The 20,353-nt window shown below is 31.7% G+C and overlaps 1 long non-coding RNA gene across 1 annotated transcript in view; it reads left to right on the plus strand.

Moving 5' to 3' along the window:
* The window catches only part of LOC136809812 (uncharacterized), a 42,811-nt gene extending 26,161 nt beyond the window's left edge, over positions 1-16,650 (plus strand). The window contains exons 2-3 of the long non-coding RNA XR_010847024.1: positions 6,322-6,437; positions 12,930-16,650. This is a non-coding gene — a long non-coding RNA (uncharacterized lncRNA). The remainder of the gene's footprint in view (positions 1-6,321; positions 6,438-12,929) is intronic.
* The last annotated feature ends 3,703 nt before the right edge of the window (positions 16,651-20,353 follow it).

Below are 20,353 nucleotides of genomic sequence, written 5' to 3' on the forward strand. Positions count from 1 at the left end.
GTGATTGCGTGATCGGAGGAACCAACGTGATAAACGTGATCGTGAAAGAAAGGAAATTAAACTCGTGATGACGTGATTTGGAATTTTTTTTTGCGTGAGTGCCGTAATTTGAAAGGTAACTATTCGAAAGAGACTACCTGTTCTTCTCGTAATACATTTGTACAGTAAAAACTTTAACTTGTACCCTAACACATTTTTATGTTTTTGAAATGAAAAAGTCAATGCTAGCTTTGAATTTGAAACACGAATTCGCTAAAAAAATTTTGTATTTCCTTTTCCGCATCAAACATTTCAAATCTTCAGCATCAGGCACTTTGGAAATGACGTCGTTGAAGTGGGAGTATCTTAATATGCATTTTTCGCAATGTCCATATTGAGCCATAAAAACTTTTCAACATTTTGAAACATGAGAAAAATCTTACACAATTTAAATGGGGTCTTAATCGATCACATTTAAAACTTTCGACACACGTCATTGAAACCTTCTTATCTGTGATCATATTCCAATCAAAAACGTTCGTGATTCATGGTGATGAACCAGGAAGCAGCAAGGTTTTCTTCGCGAATGTAATCTGGCGCTTTACGTTCTTTTATAAGAACATCAACATTTTTGAAGCCTTAATGACGTTCATAATTTTTTGAGTTTCAAGCATAAATAAATGTTCTTAACATGTTCTTATTTTCACCAGTTTTAGAGCATTTTTGTCCATTTTTGTAGAAATTCGGGTGTTTTAGAGCCCGCAAAACCTTAGAATGTTCTTAACTTGTTCTTAATATTTTGGCCATCGAAGCCTTATGTTCTTATATAGTTTATTCTTATTAGACTTTTCATCCTGAAAAGGGCTTGTTAATGAATTTTACGATGCCACTTCAAATGTGACTAATTACAAGGTGTTAGAATGTAGCCAGATTATACCAACAGCGTATCTCATCATTTTTAAGGCATAGCAGCCTGTGAATAGATTTTGGTATTGTTCACTATATTCAATGTTTATCTATATAATATATAATCTAATATATAATCTATATCTAACTATATCTAATCGTATATATCTGATGGTTAATTGGTTTGTTAATTCGCCAATATCATGCGGGGGTTTTTAATTCGTAAGAAAGTGCCTCAAAACTTTTGCTATATATTTGCCATAGAAACTGATTGTTGTAACATCCTTAAGGTATGGTAGATGGAAATATTTTTGTTTATTTTGTGGAAAATGGTTGAAACTTTATCATTGATTTTCGAACATATTTTGCTTACTTTTCCAACTTTTTTGTCTAGTGACTTTTTTTGCGAAAATGAGAAATCCTTGTTTACTTTAAATGTGATACATAAGATTTGAATCATACTTTGTCATAACATTTGTAATGTGCCGCGCTGGATTTTGCTTCCGATGATGCCTTCTCTAATTTGATGGTGATGAATAATTATGAGTATTAGATGAAAATGAAACATTTCACCATCCGAAACTATGATACAACAAACTTTCGAAAGTTTATCATTTATAATTGTTCTAGTATTAATACCCCAAGTGTATCCCAGTCTGTTAGAAATTGTTGATAAATGTTCACTACATCAATGTTAATTCAACGCTGGAAGTACACTGTGTGTCAGCTTGCGGCAAAATTAGATCATTTCGTCTAATTTGCGCCCTGGAGTTTTCTACCGTCGTTTTGCATAAGATTGTCTTTCCCGCACGAAGACTCTCCGAGACTTTTCCGGCATTTTTCCCGGAATAACCGGCATAAAATTGGAAAGGGTTTTCTTCGAAAGGTACGGAAAATCTTGTATTTACTTACGAAACTGCCTAACTTTCCGAAGCTTTTTTTTCAACAACCCGGGGTTCTGGTCTTTTTCCGTTAGAAAAGTGGCAAAGGACGAATCTTAGTGCAGTAAAGGGGATCTTATGCAAAACGGCAGTAACTTTGGTTCAAAGTAGTAGAAACTTGATTGTCTGTATGCTAACCTCTACGGCAATGAATTTTGAAATTAGCCGTAGATACTGTGTTTCTGTACAGACAAGTGTTACGTAGGCTTTTATTATTTTGACATAGGTTGAAATATGCAAACTCGTGCATTTTTCTCCGTTTCCTTTGCACTGTAAGGAAAATAACCTATTTTTAGAAATGTGAAAGTTATTTTTAGATTAAAAACTAATTTTAGACTTTCGATCTTAAAAGGAAAATATTTTCAGGAGATCTTAATTAGTAATACATTAGTAATTAATCTGTCATTGAAACCTTGTTTGGAAAGATGACATTGCAGGATTTTGATACCGTGGACGAAAAATCTTAGTTTCACATGCATGTATTTTGTTGACTTCGCATAAAAAGTTTGTTTGTGTTTGTGTTGTCTGTTGCATTGGTTGTATAACTTGTATGTTTATAATATTTCGATGACAGATTCGAAATACAGTATACACGTTTTTCTATAAGAACAAACTATAAGACCACAAGGCTTCGATGGCCAAAATGTTAAGAACAAGTTAAGAACATTTTATGGCTTTGTGGACTCAAAAACACCCGTTCTCTTAGGAAAATGGGTAAAATGGTCACGAAATGGTGAAAATAAGAACATTTTTAGGCTTGAAACCCAAAAAGTTAAGAACATCCCAAGGCTCCAAAAATTTTGGATGTTCTTATTTAAAAAAAGTGTACATTACATTAAACATTGAAAGAACGTCTTTCTTATGTTCATAAAGTCAGATGAATGTTAAAACAAAGTTTGGTGTAAGTCAGTCGGTCGGTTAATTCTTGATGTTACTCAATCACTTCGTTCCTGGAAAAAAAAGAGATTTCTGCCATCTGGTTGCTCTATTGTAAAACATCATGTTATGCACGCAAAAAATGTTAATTATTTTCATTTTTAGCATTTTGTGCCTAACACATGACTCTAGTTTATGAGGTATTTTCAGATTTCCTTAATTGAAATGTTATCAAGTTTCGCTGAAATGTTATCAAGTATCGCTGACAACGCAATCATCTAATACTGCTTCAATCACCGATTCCGCTTCGGACATTCATTGTTCTCACTTTTGCAAAATCCCCTTTTACGGTACCACATGAAGATCAAATGACTTATTGGTTTTCGTGAAAGTCCTTGTGAAGATCTAGACTTTTCTAATGTTCAGAATATTTTTACCGCTTTTTATTTGATTCCATTGTTTATTGCCACGTGTCTTGCAATATTTTTTTATAAAACAAAGAACCTTTTTTGTCATCTCCAGTAGTGGTTCAATGTTATCGCAGTAAGGTAGCAACAATTTTCATTGATTATGTTTTTCTTAGCCTGGTACACTGAAGATATTGCGCAAAGGCACACAGCACTATAGCGAATTTTTAATAAAATTATAAGATTCTTAGGATTGTTCTTCGTATTTATCATTGATGATTAATCTGCTCAAGATTTCAACATTGAAATTGGTCACAGATATCTCATATATAAAACACTAGATAGCACTATTCTGTATTTCACAAGCAACGGCAGTGAAGCAAAGATAATGCGCCATCTTTGCTGAAAGTTTTGGTTTTCACTGTTGAAGTTTTTTTTGACACTGCAATGACTTCAAAATTTGAAGGATCGCGCAAGCCAAATTTTGACGTCTCTTCGTTCAAGAGGGCGGATTTTTTTGCTTCAGCTAGGGACGGAGTAGTTCTATCTAGTGTTTTATATAAGATTTCTGTGGAAATGAGTCACGGCGTTTTGATATAAGTATCCCCTATGAATTGGGATCAATTTGGATACGCCTATAGTTTTCTTTAATCTAGCCGTGTTGGCGAATGTCTGGTTAAAGTACTGGTGATTTCGTTTCCTTTTTAAGGAAAATTTGCGAAACAGTGTCATCTGACCCAGAAGACCTAGATTTTTGGGAAATTAGACGCGACGTATGTCTATCTACCTTATTTGAACTGTGAATAATTTTAATTGAAGATTTCTCAAGGGTGTGCACTATCAAAATGATTTAAACTTTATGGTCTCAAATAGTTGTTTTTCCTTAGAATTTTTCCAAACATCCGAATACGCACGTGTGTTTTTGTTAAGATCTCTACCACGACGCTGGAGAAAGTCTTGGTTGAAATTGGAATGATAAATTGCTCGGGTCATTGAAGCAAAATCAATTCTTCAAATTTGAAGCTAAAACCTTCATAGAAAGTTTTTTTTGAGTACCATAGGATAGTCTGTGGTGAGTTTCACCATGGTGACTAGGCAAGTGAGGGTACGGGTATGTGCCGCTCTTTAGGGTGATTTTTGGGGGGGATCTGGTAGTCCCTGCAGTCCCTGAGTTTGAAAATAGGAAAATTTCAATTTTTCACCCCCTAATTGAACGAAAGTGAGTTAGATTGGTGACTAAAAGGGTCGTAAAATCTAAAAAAAGGTTCCATTAATAGGCGGATTTATCCCCTATTATCCCGCTAAGCTAAGGGTTGGCATATACCCGTCAACTCACATTTTAAGAAACCGCTTCCTCGGGATCTTAACGGAAAATGTTAGTCTTAAAACTGGTCTTAAACGTGACCATTGATTGGTATGTGACCCAGACAACTATCCCTGTTTTTCAAAATATTTTTCAAATGCTGTAACATTTGTTTTCGAAAACTGAGTAAATTTGAATCATCTTTGACAGGTGTTGTGATTTGAATTTTCATCACATACAACATTTTGATGTGTTTTGTCTGTAACAATCTATTTTCTATTTAATTATTTATCAATATAATAATTGATTTCTTAGGGACTTTAGTCGCCGGTCATTTATGGATTATGGGGTAAGAAAAATAATGGATATTCGCAGTAAGGTCACTCTATTGGATAGTTTTTTTTGTTGTTTTTTTGTTTTTCGAACACATGTGAAAATTATGTAATCTAAATTTCGACCAATCAATGAGGATCTCAAAAAAGACGTCAACGGCATTTTATAACCTTGTGACTTAGTCTCCCTCCCCCGCCTCCGCGGCATAAAAAGTTTCGTCAGGGCTTTTCAAATCACTTCAATGAATGGTTTAATAATGGGTGTCCGCAAAAAAATTATACAAGTTTTTTTTTCTAAGAGCACCCAAAAAAGTTTGGAAACCTTCGGATGTTCTTAACTTTTTGAGTTTTAAGCTTAAAAATGTTTTTGACATGTTCTTACTTTCGCCATATTATAGAGTATTTTTGTCCACTTTCCTAAGAAATCGGGTGTTTTAGAGTCAGAGAAGCCTGAAAATGTTCTTAACATGTTCTTAACATTTTTGCCATTGACGCCTTATGTTAAATGTTATGTAAGCCTTATTATAAAAAAACGTGTAATAAGAATTTTGTGTTTCTATCTTTTTCTTTTGTTCAATGTGTAATGATACAAATCACACATTTTCGGTATTGTGCTTTTTTTCTGCACAGGCTGTGTCATCTTTTTGAATTGGCTGGTTATTAAATTTCGTTTTTTTTGCTTTCAAACAAGGACACTTGGGAATTGTATCTTTTGATTTGAAATAAGGATCAAGAAACGCTTTTCCTTTTATAATAAATCCATGAGCTTGGTAAATTAGATGAATTTATGGATTTTTATTAAATAATTTTCTACTTTTTACGGACACACTGTAGAAATCCACTATTCATGTTATGCACCCCTGGAGAGTCTTCTGAGAACTTTTAAAATTTTCCACTCAATACGTCACTTAAAGAATAGAAAAAGTGACGTATTGAGTGGAAAATTTTGAAAGTTCTCAGAAGACTCTCCAGTGGTGCATATCATGAATAGGCTACAATAAAATGCAGTTACCTTAAAATCGCTTTGAAATCAAAAAGGAAACACGTCAGACAGAGGCTTGTCAGTGTTCATGAGTAGACAAGCCCTCTCTACTCGAATTTTTGATGTTGTATATGCAATAAGTCTCCAGCGCACAGTGGTACTGTGCGCCCTTATTTTAAATCTCTGTCGGGTTTTATTTAGCTGAATTATTATGTTTCTGCGTCCTTTATCAAAATATCACGTACACGTTTTTTTTTATAAGAACATCCAAAAGTCTTCGGATGAAAGTTTTCCACAAAGCCTTAAAATGTTCTTAGCTTGTTCTTAACATTTTGGCCAGCGAAGCCTTATGTTCTTCTATAGTTTGTTCTTATAAAAAAACGTGTTGAACAAAAAAAAACAAAGAAAGTGGAAGTTGAAAATGAATCAGAAAGTGAACAAGAACTCGTATTTTATTACTCGGCTTGACTGAGTAGATAACAATTATAAAATGGCTTGGTTATATCCAAAAAAGACTTGCTTAATATTTTGCTTGTATCAACAATTTTGAAATAATTACAATGTTGTATTTTTCTCCTTTTTTGTTATTTTTCAGTAAAGAAATTCAAAATCAAGAAGATAATAGCTTTAAGACAATTTGAAGATATCCTACCTGGTTGTATTGATCATTAAGAAACAGAAATTGAAGCAAAAACTACACTGATATTCCAGGTACGTGTTTTAGTTTAACTCCCTTTAACTATTTAAATACAGACCCGGCGGAGGCGGGGAGGCTTCCACTTTTGAGCAAATGAGATTTTTTTCTCAAATTCCTAGCAAATTTTGAGCCTTCAGCCCCACTTTTATGGTTGTTCCGCCGGGTCTGAAATAGGTATTACAACATCTTTTTTTTGGTAGCATCCTTACAGTTTAGAAAGGCTGTGAGATTAGGGAAATTAGTCACCTGGTCATAGACAGATTCTTCAGCAAGCAGAAAAGCTTTTGGATAAAATCTATTCACCTAATTACAATATTTCAGTATCTAGTCTAGAGAATTTCAAACCATTCCATTAGAGAGAATTTGATTTGCACACTGCCATTTAAGGTATATATGCAATAGAATTGCTTAATGATCTTCAGTCTATACGTCATTGCCAGGAAGCTATTTAGATTCAAATCTTGGCTCAATGAGTTAAGAACTCAAAAAAATTTGTCATAAATGTTTCTTATCGACAACGCACCATGAAGTAAACGGAAGATTTGAAGCCACAAATGACATCCCTTCTTTAATTAATGACAACAAGCCACCAATTTAAAATGATTAGTAGATAGGTGGGTGCTTTTTCCGGGTTTATAGAATTAAGTTTTTGCTTTTCTCAGCTACAACTATATACAAAGGTTGAATTCACCCATCTTTAAACATATTGTTTTCTCTGACGTTTTTGACGAAAAAAAAATCGATCAAAAATACCCTAGATATGAAATAACGTATATGTATTTGTAAGAACATCCAAAATTATCATCCAGCCATCACTCTCAACTTTTTGAGTTTTCTGCCTAAAAATGTTCTGAGCATGTTCTTGTTTTAGCAATTATGTGAGTATCTTTGTCCATTTTCCTAAGAAATTGGGTGTTTTAGAGTCAGCAATGCCATTAAATGTTCTTAACATGTTCTTAATATTTTTGTTTTTGAGTCGACAAATCCTTAAAATGTTCTTATCTTGTTCTTAAAATTTTGGCCATTGAAGCCTCATGTCCTTATATAGTTTGTTCTTATAAAAAAGACGTGTATATTTAAACCAGCCTAACAAAACACGCACAAGCAAGTAGAACCTTCTTATTTCGATTACTTCATTATCTGTCCCCCAGTATTTTACTAGTAACTTCCAAGAGTTTTATAATTATTGTGCAAATTCAATCTGAAAAACATGCCTAAACTCGAAAATCTATAATTATGCGGCTCTTCGTAGTAATACTGAGTCAAACCAAGTCGTTGACGAGTACACGTTTTTTTATAAGAACATCAAAAAATTTTTCTTGACTTTTTGGGTTTCAAGCCTAAAAATTTTCTTAATATGTTCTTATTTTCGCCATTTTTTGAATACTTTTGACCATTTTCCTAAGAAATCGGGTGTTTTTGAGCCCACAAATCCTTAAAATGTTCTTAACTTGTTCTTAACATTTTGGCCATCGAAGCCTTATGTTCTTATATAGTTTGTTCTTATTGAAAAAATGTGTACATGTGTCTAGACAAATCGGGGGAGTCTTCTATTGTGTTTTAAATTTTGTGCGTTCGTCCACAGGAAATCATAATAGCCGTTATTAAGCATGAAAAGGCGTGCTTCAAACTCTTTGTTCAACCCGTTAATCGGTAATTAATATTTACAAAAAAACTAATTGAGAATTTGATACACAATCAATGTAAATAACTGGTAATATACTTATATGATAATTTGTACTTAACTTGACGAGACTTTAACCCCCTTTGAAAGAACTTTTTGTGAAATTATATGCTGAGCATGCTTTTATATCTTGTAAAAGATTTAATGAGTCAAAATGATATTACCAAATGCTAAAAGATAATGACTAACAGCAGTGATGCTCGAAAATGTCCCAATAATAAGAACAATACAGTATATGAACATTGTTGAGCCTGGAAAGGCTGGATTTTAAGCAAATCAAGGGTAAAATCAGTAAAAACATGATCAGATCAAATTTAGGCTCAAAGTACCAAAAAAATAAGAAAAACTAAGCCTTGTCAAAATTTTACTGGAAAAAAGAGTGCATAGGATTTGTGTGACTGTTAAAGCATTTTATCAGTCTGCAACTTACAATAATTCCACTTTCGCATTGCATTAATGGTTCATACAGGTTTTTTTATAAGAATAAACTATATAAGAACATAAAGCTTCGATGGCCAAAATGTTAAGAACAAGTTGAGAACATTTTAAGGCTTTGTTGACTTTAAAACACCCAATTTCTTAGGAAAATGGGCAAAATGATGAAAATAAGAACATGTTAAGAACATCCTAATCTCCTAAGCTCCAAAAATTCTAAATGTTCTTATAAAGAAACGTGTAACAATAATGCATTTTTGCATTGCATTAATGGACTCATAGTGTGATTCATACAGACACCGGAAATCTGTCCTCCATTGTCAAACTTTCCAAAGGAAAAATAATTGAAAAAACAAGAAATGACTGCATCAAGGCATAATGTAATAATTTTGACACAGTTTGCATTTTATGTGAAATTTCTATGTGGAAATGGAAACTTCCTTAGAGAAGAAAAATGAGACATTTATTCCGGAGGAAATAATTTAAGACACTATTTCTTTAGCTTGATTGTCTGTTTATTGCTTACTGTTTTGTCGATGCAATTTTCCAGGTTTGCTGTCATCATTTTAACATCATTTAGCTCGAAAAATTACAATTTAACCTAGACGGTTACCCCAGTTTGAATGACGCAGTGGGAAACTTTTAGTCACACGGGTCCCCCACACGGGGACAAAATGAAGATACTAGCAATATATATGGAAAGTCGTTGCTTTTAATGGTTGAGGGTTATTAATTATTTTGCCTATAGCTCAAAAATCAAGTTGGTTCTTAGAAATTATAGTGTCCCTTCAAGTTATGATATACTGTAAGAAAAATATATTAGTACAAAAACAATCAGAAAGATGCTTATATTCGGACTTTGCTGCTTATTATATACTGTAAGCTCAGTGAAGTTTTCCAATGAAGATGCGGATGGGACTTCTCATTTTTCGCATCGGGATTGAGTTTTTAAAACGATTTTTCCGGTGAATAAGAAGTCTAACTGAGTCATCTGTATTAAACTAAGGAAGAATATTTAAGAAATCAAATGTAATTTCAATATTAATTACCACTGACGAGTACTTATATGTACGTATGAAGTAAACAACATTGTCAAACATTTATTTGTACAAAGAGTCACAAATAACGGTTTTCTCTTCAACCCACATCTACTGAATTTCATAGTCTGACTTATACAATCCAAATAAAAGATTAATGTTTCTTGAAGACCTGGTAAATATCATGCCAGGCCAAACTATTGTTACAACCCAATGACTATTTATAATAAAAATACAGTATAAAAGAAACCGACAATATTGGCAACGAAAAAATCTTCGTTTCTTTCCTTGAATAAACATAACAAAATATTAATTCAAGAAAAAAAAGGAAGAAAAGCGAACAAAATAAGGTTATATCATTTTGAATAAAAGCAAACATAACACGAAAAAAAGCATTTATTTATCAAAAAACCATAAGGCATTTTTGTTTATGTTGACGTCATAAATTGTGACGTTGACGACCGTTAGTTTTGGCAAAGTGTTCATTTAAAGTGATAAACCAATCTTGTCGTTTATTTTAACGATTGTCGGTTAAAATGTCACGTGAGGTGTTTGTTCATCGAATGAGGAAAAATAAAAAAGAGCCAGTTTCGTCGGGTTTTTTATCTTAAATTTGAATGAAACCATTTTCTTTTTCTTATAATTTTAAAACAAAAATTTACTCAGTTTAAATCTCCAACCAAGTACGTAAACTGAAAGATTTTTCGTCCTTTTTTGCCTCGAGCTCCTTTATAGTTTATCCCCTACTGGCTAAAAGAATTCCACACTGCCATATTAAGACAGGGGTGGCTCTATATTATCTTATTTGGCAACTTTAATACAATAAAATCAAGTCAATCACGAGTCATAGTCATTGAGTTTCAAGCCCGAAGGGCTAGAGGTCAATCTCTAACCTTTCTCAGGCAAGAAAAATTGAAGCCTTAAAATATGCGCCGTATTTTTTATGACGGATTGAATCTAGCAATTTCTTTGTTTTCGAGTGATATATTTTTCGAAATTAAGCGGTAAATTTTAGTTTCAATCTGTCATTTGTGTAAAAACCAGGCGGGTCGCTCAAGGCCGCGCAACTTTGGTAGGATTTGTTGGCTTCAAATCCTACCAAAGAGATTGACCTCTAGCCCTTCGGGCTTGAAACTCAATGGTCATAGTCACACATACAAACCACAATTAAAGTCATATGTTTTGATCAGATGCCAATTAACCTCTCATGGTTGACCTCAAGAATTATATTACAAGTCAATTTCAATTTGATTGCTTTTTCAATTACTTTTTTAAAAAGATAACCCACCTCCGCAATAATAAATCAACCTTAAACTGTATATGATCTCATAATAGGGTTAACTCGTTAACGAACGTTCCTTTTTCTGAAGTTGCAATGTTTTTTAAAAATCCTTGAAGAAATTGGAACAGACTGCGTCTATTTACAATTAACAGATCATTAATTTGTTTTCAAGAAGAGGTTAATAGTTTCGACCTTTAATTAAGCGGGGAACCCCTTTGATGTGCAGTCATACCAGCTGTAAATATAGAAAATAAGTAAGGGCGCTGTCTAAATCTAAAGGTTAATACAATACAATCTACTGTAATGTCCATGAAGTAATTACCTGAGATAAAATCATTCCCTCTCCAAGATTTTAAAATAAAACCCTTAATAAACGAATTATAAACTGGTAAAGTCTATGTTTGTTGATATTTTTTACCACCGTTTATTTTTTTTTGTTTCTATTTCCTAGAATTTTGAAATTATACGAAAAGCTTGGTTTTCCCCGTCGATGAGTTGCAGATTGACTTGCCCCGATTCTTTGTAACCGACCGAGTGTTTTTTTTCTTTTTTTCATTCGGTTAATGATCGTTTAGAAAATTTATGTCACTTTTCTTAGTATTAAAATTTCCCTTTTTGAATTTAGTTTGACGTCATTTGTATTAGATCGGGCATGTCTAAAACCGTTAATTTCATCCGATGCCTTAAAGTCGGAATATGTTTATTAAAGCTCGTTAAAATACCATTAAGAAATTTGATTCAACTGCCCTGTCATATCAAAGATATATTGCTGGTGAGAGTTTTATAAATACAAAGTTTCTTATTCAACCGGAAGTTTTGAATAAAAGATGAAATTTATTTTGTGCATGTTTGAAATTGACTACATTTACGCTTGTAAATGTACATTTACAAAATGAAGGTCACCGATATTTTCAAACTCTTGGTTTTGCACGCAACTAAGAATTCCTAAAAACTTAACTGGTATAAGATCTAGAACATTCACTGTGCTTTTTTATGATACATTAGGTACTTTTCCTTTTTAGGAAACTTGTTTTAACAGAGAAAATAATTTGAAGTGGTAAACTAGGTTTTTCCAAACAAACACTGAAACCGCAAAAACGATAACACGATGCAGGAGATGAGTATTAAATTACCGCCGATCTGTTAAAAGTTGTTTTTAGTTATATAAAAAGATATCACCGTTCAATATATTTTGCCAAAGAAAACAAGCTCTTTATTAAATTTGATATGCATGTCAATTAATAGCAATCTTAGCTTGACGTCACTTAGTTTTTGCGGCAAATCATTTGGTTTTAAATTGCCATCTTGAAATAAGAATATATTATGTGGTAAAGTTTTTTTGTTTCAGGACTTCGCTATTGGTATACTATAAGGGCATAATCTTTTAATGGTCTTTTGGCCCCCGTTTAAAGACCTTTTGTGTAACTTTTGATAGTGTTGTGACCAAAATCTTAAGGTTTTTTTCCCATGAATCTTATAAAAAAATGTTCGAAAAATAAACATTTTTATTCTGACGATGGAGTGTTCTCAAATTTCTCTATCTGCCAACAAGATAGATATGATGATTTCTTGCATATGAATAGAAAGGGTGATTCCCTTACAGATGATAAATAATAAATGAATTGTTCTATTGTTCTTGCTGTAACTAACCAATCAGATTCATCCGTTACTTCATTAGCCAATCAAAGTCAACAAAGAGTAGATATTTCCCGCGATAACAAAAAGAGAGCTAGAGGGAAATTAATAAATTAAATTCTTGAGCTAAGAATTCAGATCAAAATAAAAAAAAGTTTCAGAGAGTCAGACGAGCAGTCAGTGATTCGTCTTTAAAAAAAAATAGCAATCGCAGTTACATAAAAAAGATTATAAAAATTTGGATTTGTTTTACAGAACCGTTATACACACATCAAACCAGAGAAAGTTTGTTTTTAATTTGGAGAAACCTTAACGATATAACATTGTACTAGATATTCTTCATGAATTTCATGAACTTATTTAAAGTGAGCTGTAGTGAGGTGAAAGTACATTTTGATATGTTTTTAACTCACCACGTACAATTTCATCGAAGATTGTCCGACCACGATCAAAAGAAAACTTCATCACAACAACTTTACAATAATCATCAAGATCAACAACAACAATCCAATGTAACCATGGATGACCATAATCAAAATCAAAATCAACATCAATTAGATGTTCATCAAAACGCTCAACAAGCAGACATCGCCGTTCATAATAATGCAGCTCAAGATATTGATTACGAAGCAATTGATCAAGTCGCCGAGCAAATGAAAACATTCGCTGATCAATTTTATCGAGAACACACAACGAACAGATTCCTACAAAAGGTGAACGACAACGCATCCACAATACTGATTTGCAGTATGGCAGCATTGGTTGTATATCAATGTGCAAGGAAATGATGGTGTTGGGATGGCATTGGATGGCTGTTGGTTATGGTTGTCTTTGTCCTTGGCTTGAATGATTTTGCTGGATGTAGGACCCTATTATTAGTAGGTCTCCAAAATTATGCAATGCGTGGGAAAAAAGGATTTTGTGGAGTAAGTCCGATTCACTTTTTCGATCTGATATTTTGTATGGGTTTGAAAAGATCAAATAAAAGAGTCTAAAAGAAAATTGAGAAAAAACGGAATTACTCTAATCTTACTTTTTTCACATATGCAAAAAGGTATTGATATTTATCATTGTGGATAATTATCATTGTTGGAGTTCTCCAATACGGCATCTTAAGAGATTTTAGTCCGATTCAAACGTTACATTTATTGGTACTCAATTATCTTAAGTGCCGAAACTAACTCCAAAGTGTATAAAGTGTTTATATTTTTTTTGAATTGTTATTTTAAAAGTAATCTGATACAGGTTACAACAGTTTTAATATTTTGTTGCGTTTTTTTATTTTCTTTAACTCGTTTTAAGGGTTATCATGGCGGATTCTTATGATTTCTAAAGTAAAAAAGTATTTTGATTTTTTAAAAATATGTACATTATCATCATTTGTCTTTTAAAAGATTTTAAATGCAGTTTTTATTATTATTACAAATAGCTATACATAAGCATCATTTCTTTTTGATTTAATTTTATTTTAAATCCATTTTTTTTTCGTTTATTTTTAAGAAATTTTAGATTTATAGAAAAAGATATAGTTAGATTTATCATTGATGTTTAAGATGGTTCATTTATGATCCATCATACGAAAAACCCATGTTTTGAGCTTTTGTTCACTTGTCGTTTTAGACCAGATTGTACAAAGCTTTTTGTGTATAAAATGTACAGAGAGTTCCATTTTTATTGTTTTTATGTACTGTCACTGGTTTTATTTATAAATTTACATTTTTCTTGTGTTTTTTAAAGAAAAACAATTTAAAAAAGTCTTTTGTGCGATCTACCCATTGTCGATTTTTTGAGCTGCGGTTAAGTTAATCTCAGTAATCTTGATTTGTTTTTGCTTGAGTTGATTTTTTTATTAATTGTCCGATTCAGATATATCAAGGACAATGCAAGAAAGATAATCTTTTTAATAAATCCGATGAGCCAAAAATCTGGATTGATATAGCGCTTAAAAGATACTGTCTTCATTATTTCCTCGCGTGGGGTTTTTCGGATTACATAGTTTTTATTAGATATTTTCATGTTTATATATTATTGTTTATATCCTTTCTTGTTGTTTATATTTTTGTATATAGGTCGTTCAAAAAGATAAAAAATTGTTTATTATTGTTAGTAAAAAGATACCTAAAAAGTTGTCAGACAAATTCTTATGATGTTATTTTTTATTTTGAATTTTTTTTTTCATTGTTTTTATTTTATTTTCATGTCAAATTGGTTTTAAACCATGATCAATTGATCGATACTAAATTTCTTGATTGGCAATTCTATATTCAAAATAATTTTGCAAAGTGACCTTGTGAGAGCTCTGGAGACTTTTTCCCCATTGTTTATAGGACCAGATTAAGATTTCAACAAAGAAGATTTTCGGAGAGTCTCTTTAAATTTTTGATCATATTTCAATAGCCAAAAACCTCCCTAAAATTTTTCATCTTTTGTCAATTGGTCAATAGAGATAATGAATATATTTGGAAGACGTTTATTATTAGCAAAAGTGATAAAAAAAAAATGAAGGAGAAAAAGTTTTATTATTTATTCTAAATTTTTTAAGTTTATATTATTTTTTTATTTCTTTATTTATAAAAATCATACATTTATTATAGATTTTTATTATCTTCTTTTTCATACTTTATTATCTTTTCCTTCTTTAAGTCGTTTTTCAGGGGAGACAAATAATCTTCTAAATTATAAAAAAATAGTCCGTTATAGTTTTTGTTTAATAGTCTGCTTAGCTCAGGGCCTGAATGTTTATAAATTTTCTCAAAGAAACAATAAAAAACGGACTAATAAAAAAGTATACTTCTTAACTTGCATAATTCATAAGTTCTTGGTTAGGAAACAAAAGAATTCTTCACATTTGTAACTCTATCGTTCAATTCATTTGCTAAGTGTTTCTTTAATGCTTCCTTCTTCGTTTTTCTTTTAGTCCCAAGGGAATCCAATAAAAAGAAATATAATAATAAAAGTATTTGAAATTGTTTCAAAAGGTTTTCCCAACAACCTCAACATTCTCTTTAGGTCTTTGAAATAGTAATTTCTATTCCTAGATTTTTTATTTATTTTCCACGAATTTATGTTAGGCTACGTTAGATTCCAATAAGATCATCTAAAACTAAAATCAAGAAGTTTTAAGCAACTCCTTGTTCCTAAGGGAGATTTCCTGAAAAAAATACTTTTTCATTCATTTAATTGGAAAGATGATTTCTTCTGATGCTTCGTTTTTTGAAAAAGTGCATCATCATCAATAATTTTATTTTTCAGTTGATAAAGAAATCACATGATTTTTTGATGACAATAGAGCGAGAGAAACAATGAAATCATTGCTAATTAGTCAATTTAAAAAACAATTAAAAAACTAGGTCGTTAGCTCTTGTCAATCAAATAATACATGGATTTGATGCCGAAATAATTTGTCTTTTTCATTTATGTTTCCAACCTTTGTTAATTTTGTATTTTATTTTTATTTATTTTATTTTTAATTTTGTTATTTATTTTTTGTTTTTTTTTCCTCCTTTTCGTGCCTCATTTTTTTTCTTCATCCTTTTGTTTATTTTTTTCTTATTTACGAAAATACACGTTGCAACGTCACTTAAGCAAGACACTAGTCATTACCATGTTGACGTTTGCTATTCTTTTGATAAACTTTCGTCGGTTTTTTTTTTGTCTCCTAAAGTTCACAACAAAATTAGACTTTGTTGTATTTTGTCATAAATAAAACGAAAAAATATGACTCGCCTTTCTTAACGTCTTTTTCCAATCTTTTTCAAAAAATATTTTTGAATTTTCTTCGTACATAATTTTTTTCCATAGGTGTAAAATGCAATAATACATATATCTGATTTTTTTTTAAAGATTGAGTTTTATCAAAAATGTTTAGTGTATTTTTCACGTTCTAATAAATGTTATTACAAAGTGTACATAGTTTTGAATCTATAGTTCGAAAATCGAAGTCAATTTTTATCGATTGTCGAAAACTATTAATTTGAAATTCGAAATTATAATTTTTTAATTTTTTCTTGTGTGTTTAGTTTACTGTAAATAATTACCTTTGTAAATATTAAATTTAAAAGAAACATTAATTTTTAGACACTTTTTTGTGTCATTGTAAATAAATATTTTTGTATATATTATCGTCAGAAGAAGTTTTTTGAACAAATTGAAAATTTTTGTCACACTATTATTTTCATTCGTTCGTTCACTTTTCCTACAATTTTACTGGTTTCTTGAAAAACTGTACTTCATAGATACATCTAGCGTAATAATCAGGTATGCGTTAGTTAATCAACTTCCTGTTGTCGTAGATCACGAGTTTCGAATTTTGTAAAACAATAAAGTTGACCTTTCTTTTGTTTATTTTTAATGAATGAAAAATATTTTTGATGCCAATTTTAGCATAATTAAATAAACGAAGCATATATCAAAACACTTGAGATTTTCTTCTTCTTCAAAAAATATTTGTTTAATCATTCTTCATCAACTCGATGACGCTAAGAGATTTTCTTGGTTTGTCTTTCTTCCTGTTTTCTTTCAAGTGCTCTGCTTCTTCTTTACTTTACAAAAGAAAACCTTTTATAAGAACATCCAAAATTTTTTTGAAGCCTTCGGATGAAGCTTTTAGAGTTTTAAGCCTGAAAATGTTCTTATTTTCATCATTTTTTGAGCATTTTTGTCCATTTTCTTAAGAAATTGGGTATTCATAAAAAACGTGTATTGCTTTAAACTGGCTCATCGTAATTTTTCTTCTTCTCTTCTTACATTCAAAAATTACATTTGAAAGTTTAGAACACTCCTGTCTGACAGTCTTGGTGAAACTTTTGCCCACAGTGGAATCCCAATAGGGATGGGAATTCAATTTTTCCAGTGGGGTGGGCTCCCACCGCGGCTGTGATACAGGGATGTCCAATGGTATAGGCGGGGTATAGAACACACATCATGTATCATACTGTTTTCAGTAAATGCTTACAAGGGAAAGCATTTTTATAACAGGGAAGTCTTAGCGAAATCTTTGATACATCCCCTTCTCACAGACCCACTGGGAACCCTTCCCACTGGAAAAATTGGTCAAAATATCGTCCCTAGTGGAAAATTATACTCCAACTTTTTGTTCCCCGCTGAAAATAATCAAATAAGCAAATTCCCACTGCAAAATATTATGCTATTTTTTCTGTCCCCACTGAATTTTCTGGCTAGAAAACAGTGTAATCTAAATTATCAGCCGCAAAAAACATGGGAATATCAATCCCGTCAAGTTTCGGTCCGTTCTTTTTAGCCCCCACTGGCTGATAAAATCCCACCGGGTCTGTGACACATGGTTGTACTTATGGAAACTTTTTCGGGACCAGATACAGGTTACGCCCTATAGAATTGTAACTTTCTTTACCTTAGTTTTAAAAATAAATGTAAGCTCTAAAAATTTTCAAAGAGAATATTTTCAGAAAAACTGAGCTATGAATTTTTTTGTTCAGCTTAGCAAACCACTCATATAGATTACTAGCAAACTGCTTTTTGATACAGGAAAAATTTTGAAAGGGAATATAAAATCATGTTCTAGAACATCCTGCTATGTAGATTTCATCATTACTCATATCTCGAAATGCTATTTTTGGAACAAGCTGATAATTATGTAAAATACAGACCAGAACAGACAAAACAAAAACTTTTCGGCATTTAATTACTTTAATTATTAAAGTCCGATCACCTGATTTACTCCACCCTATTATATTGCTAAAAAATGGAAAGTCCCCTGGTTTATTTATGCCGAATGGTATTTTCGAGTAAACGTATACTTTTACCGCAGAATTTATTCATTTGAGATAACTATAGTGATAAGAAATTGAAATATTCTCCATCCTTTCTTATCCATGTTCTTGCTAAAAGATTCCCTTTTTTGGAATCACGCTATAACGCAAGATTAAAGGGTAAATCACGCAAGCCAGGGGGGCTCTCTTACTAAAATCATCATTATACAGTTTTTATAAATTTTATATCCATCCTCCATCTCACAGACTCGGTAAGATTTTCACAACCAGTAGTTGTAAAAATAATGGAGTGAAACTCGATGGGGAGTGATATTGCAACATTTTTTATGCCTGGGGATTTAAATTCTTTTGTAGTTTTTGTTTTCAAGTCAGAAAATTAAGTGGGGATTGGAAAAATAACATAATGTTTTGCAGTGAGGACTGGTTTATTTGATTATTTTCAGTGGGGGCAAAAATAGGAGTATGATTTCCCACTGGGGACGATATTTCGGCCAAATTTTCCAATGGGAAGGAATCCCAGTGGGTCTGTGAGAAGGAGTGTAAAGAATATGCTTATTTTGCAGAAATAACAATGTTTCCTTGTTATTTGCTTATTATTTTATATAATTTTACAGCAACGGAATAATTCTGAAATCCTATGAAATTAAGATTGAAATGGTAGGAAACATATCAGTTAAAGACAGGAAAACGACATTATTCAATTAAGACAGTTATCTAATGAAATACAGAACATAAATTTGTCCCCATATTTCAGAAAATTAAGATTGTTTTTAGAAAAGGGTCTTTCCTTAGATCGGAAAAATAGGCGAATAACAATTTAGCATTATTTTCAATTTACTGAAAATATATTTTTCCTGATCTAAATGCCATTCGCTTGCATGTCAGCCATGTTTTTACCTAATAGGAAAATATGCATTGCCATTTTTATTTTGTTTATTGTCATAGTAACCCCTCACTTTGAAATTCATGACAAAATCATGTGATGTCTCTTGATTATCTTGAATAATTATATTTTTTTTCATGAATGAAACTTGTATAATCTACTATGAAAGAATATCATTTTTTTTTGAAAGTAAGCAAAACATCTGTTCAGACATGCATCGAAAATAAAGGATTTGAATGATGCTGATTGCTATTTTTAGCAAGATTTTTAGTAGGAAAGTGAAAGTGTGAAATATTGCACTACAATATACTAAATGCCATATAAGAACAAAACTATATAAGAACATAAGGCTTCGCTGGCCGAAATGTTAAGAACAAGCTAAGATCATTTTAAGGCTTTGTGAATTCTAAAGCATCCTATTTCTTAGGAAAATGGTCAAAGATATTCACGAAATGTTCAAAATAAGAACATGTTTCGAACTTTTTTAGGCTTAAAACTCAAAAAGTTAAGAACATTTGGAGGCTTCCCAAAATTTTAGATGTTCTTATAAAAAACGTGTACTAAATACCAATATGCAAAATTTTGAATATTTCTGCTCACAATATTAAATGTAACCTATTCCAAAATCAGTTGAAGGTCTCAATTTTAACATATTTGACTTTGGCTTTGGGAGAAAGCCCATTAAACCAGAAAATAATATCACTGTATTTTATCCATCGCTTCATTTGTCATCGTCACGCACTACGTCATGCTCTATTTAGTCTCAAAGAAGTTGACAGGGGTATCACTAAAATCATAGTACGTATAAAGGGGGGGATTTGTAGGGGTTCGAAATACCGTTTTCCTGTCAAAATTTTTGCTGAATCCCGGAATCCCGAAAATTATAAAAAATAATAACACCGTCACACCGGTTTGTACAGGTTCAAATACGAGCTTAATGACAAAAAATAAGGCCAAATACCGTCACCGTCTGATTTTAAAATACCGTTTTCCTGTCTTTTTTTTCGCCAAATCCCGTAATACCGTACTAAAGGGCCAATCCCGTCACACCGTAAAGGTACAAACCCCCTTATAAAGAACGGGGCTATGACTGAAATCTTATTCTAGAGATTGCAAAGAAAAAGTCAAAACATTTCATGCCTTAGTTTTTACTTTGAACCAAAAACTAAATGAGAAAGATAAAATGTCAGGATTTCTATGCGTGATTGATTTAAAAAAACATAT

This window comes from Clytia hemisphaerica, unplaced genomic scaffold, assembly GCF_902728285.1.
Source record: "Clytia hemisphaerica strain Z4C2 unplaced genomic scaffold, Clytia hemisphaerica genome assembly, whole genome shotgun sequence".
Classification (NCBI taxonomy): Eukaryota; Metazoa; Cnidaria; class Hydrozoa; order Leptothecata; family Clytiidae; genus Clytia; species Clytia hemisphaerica.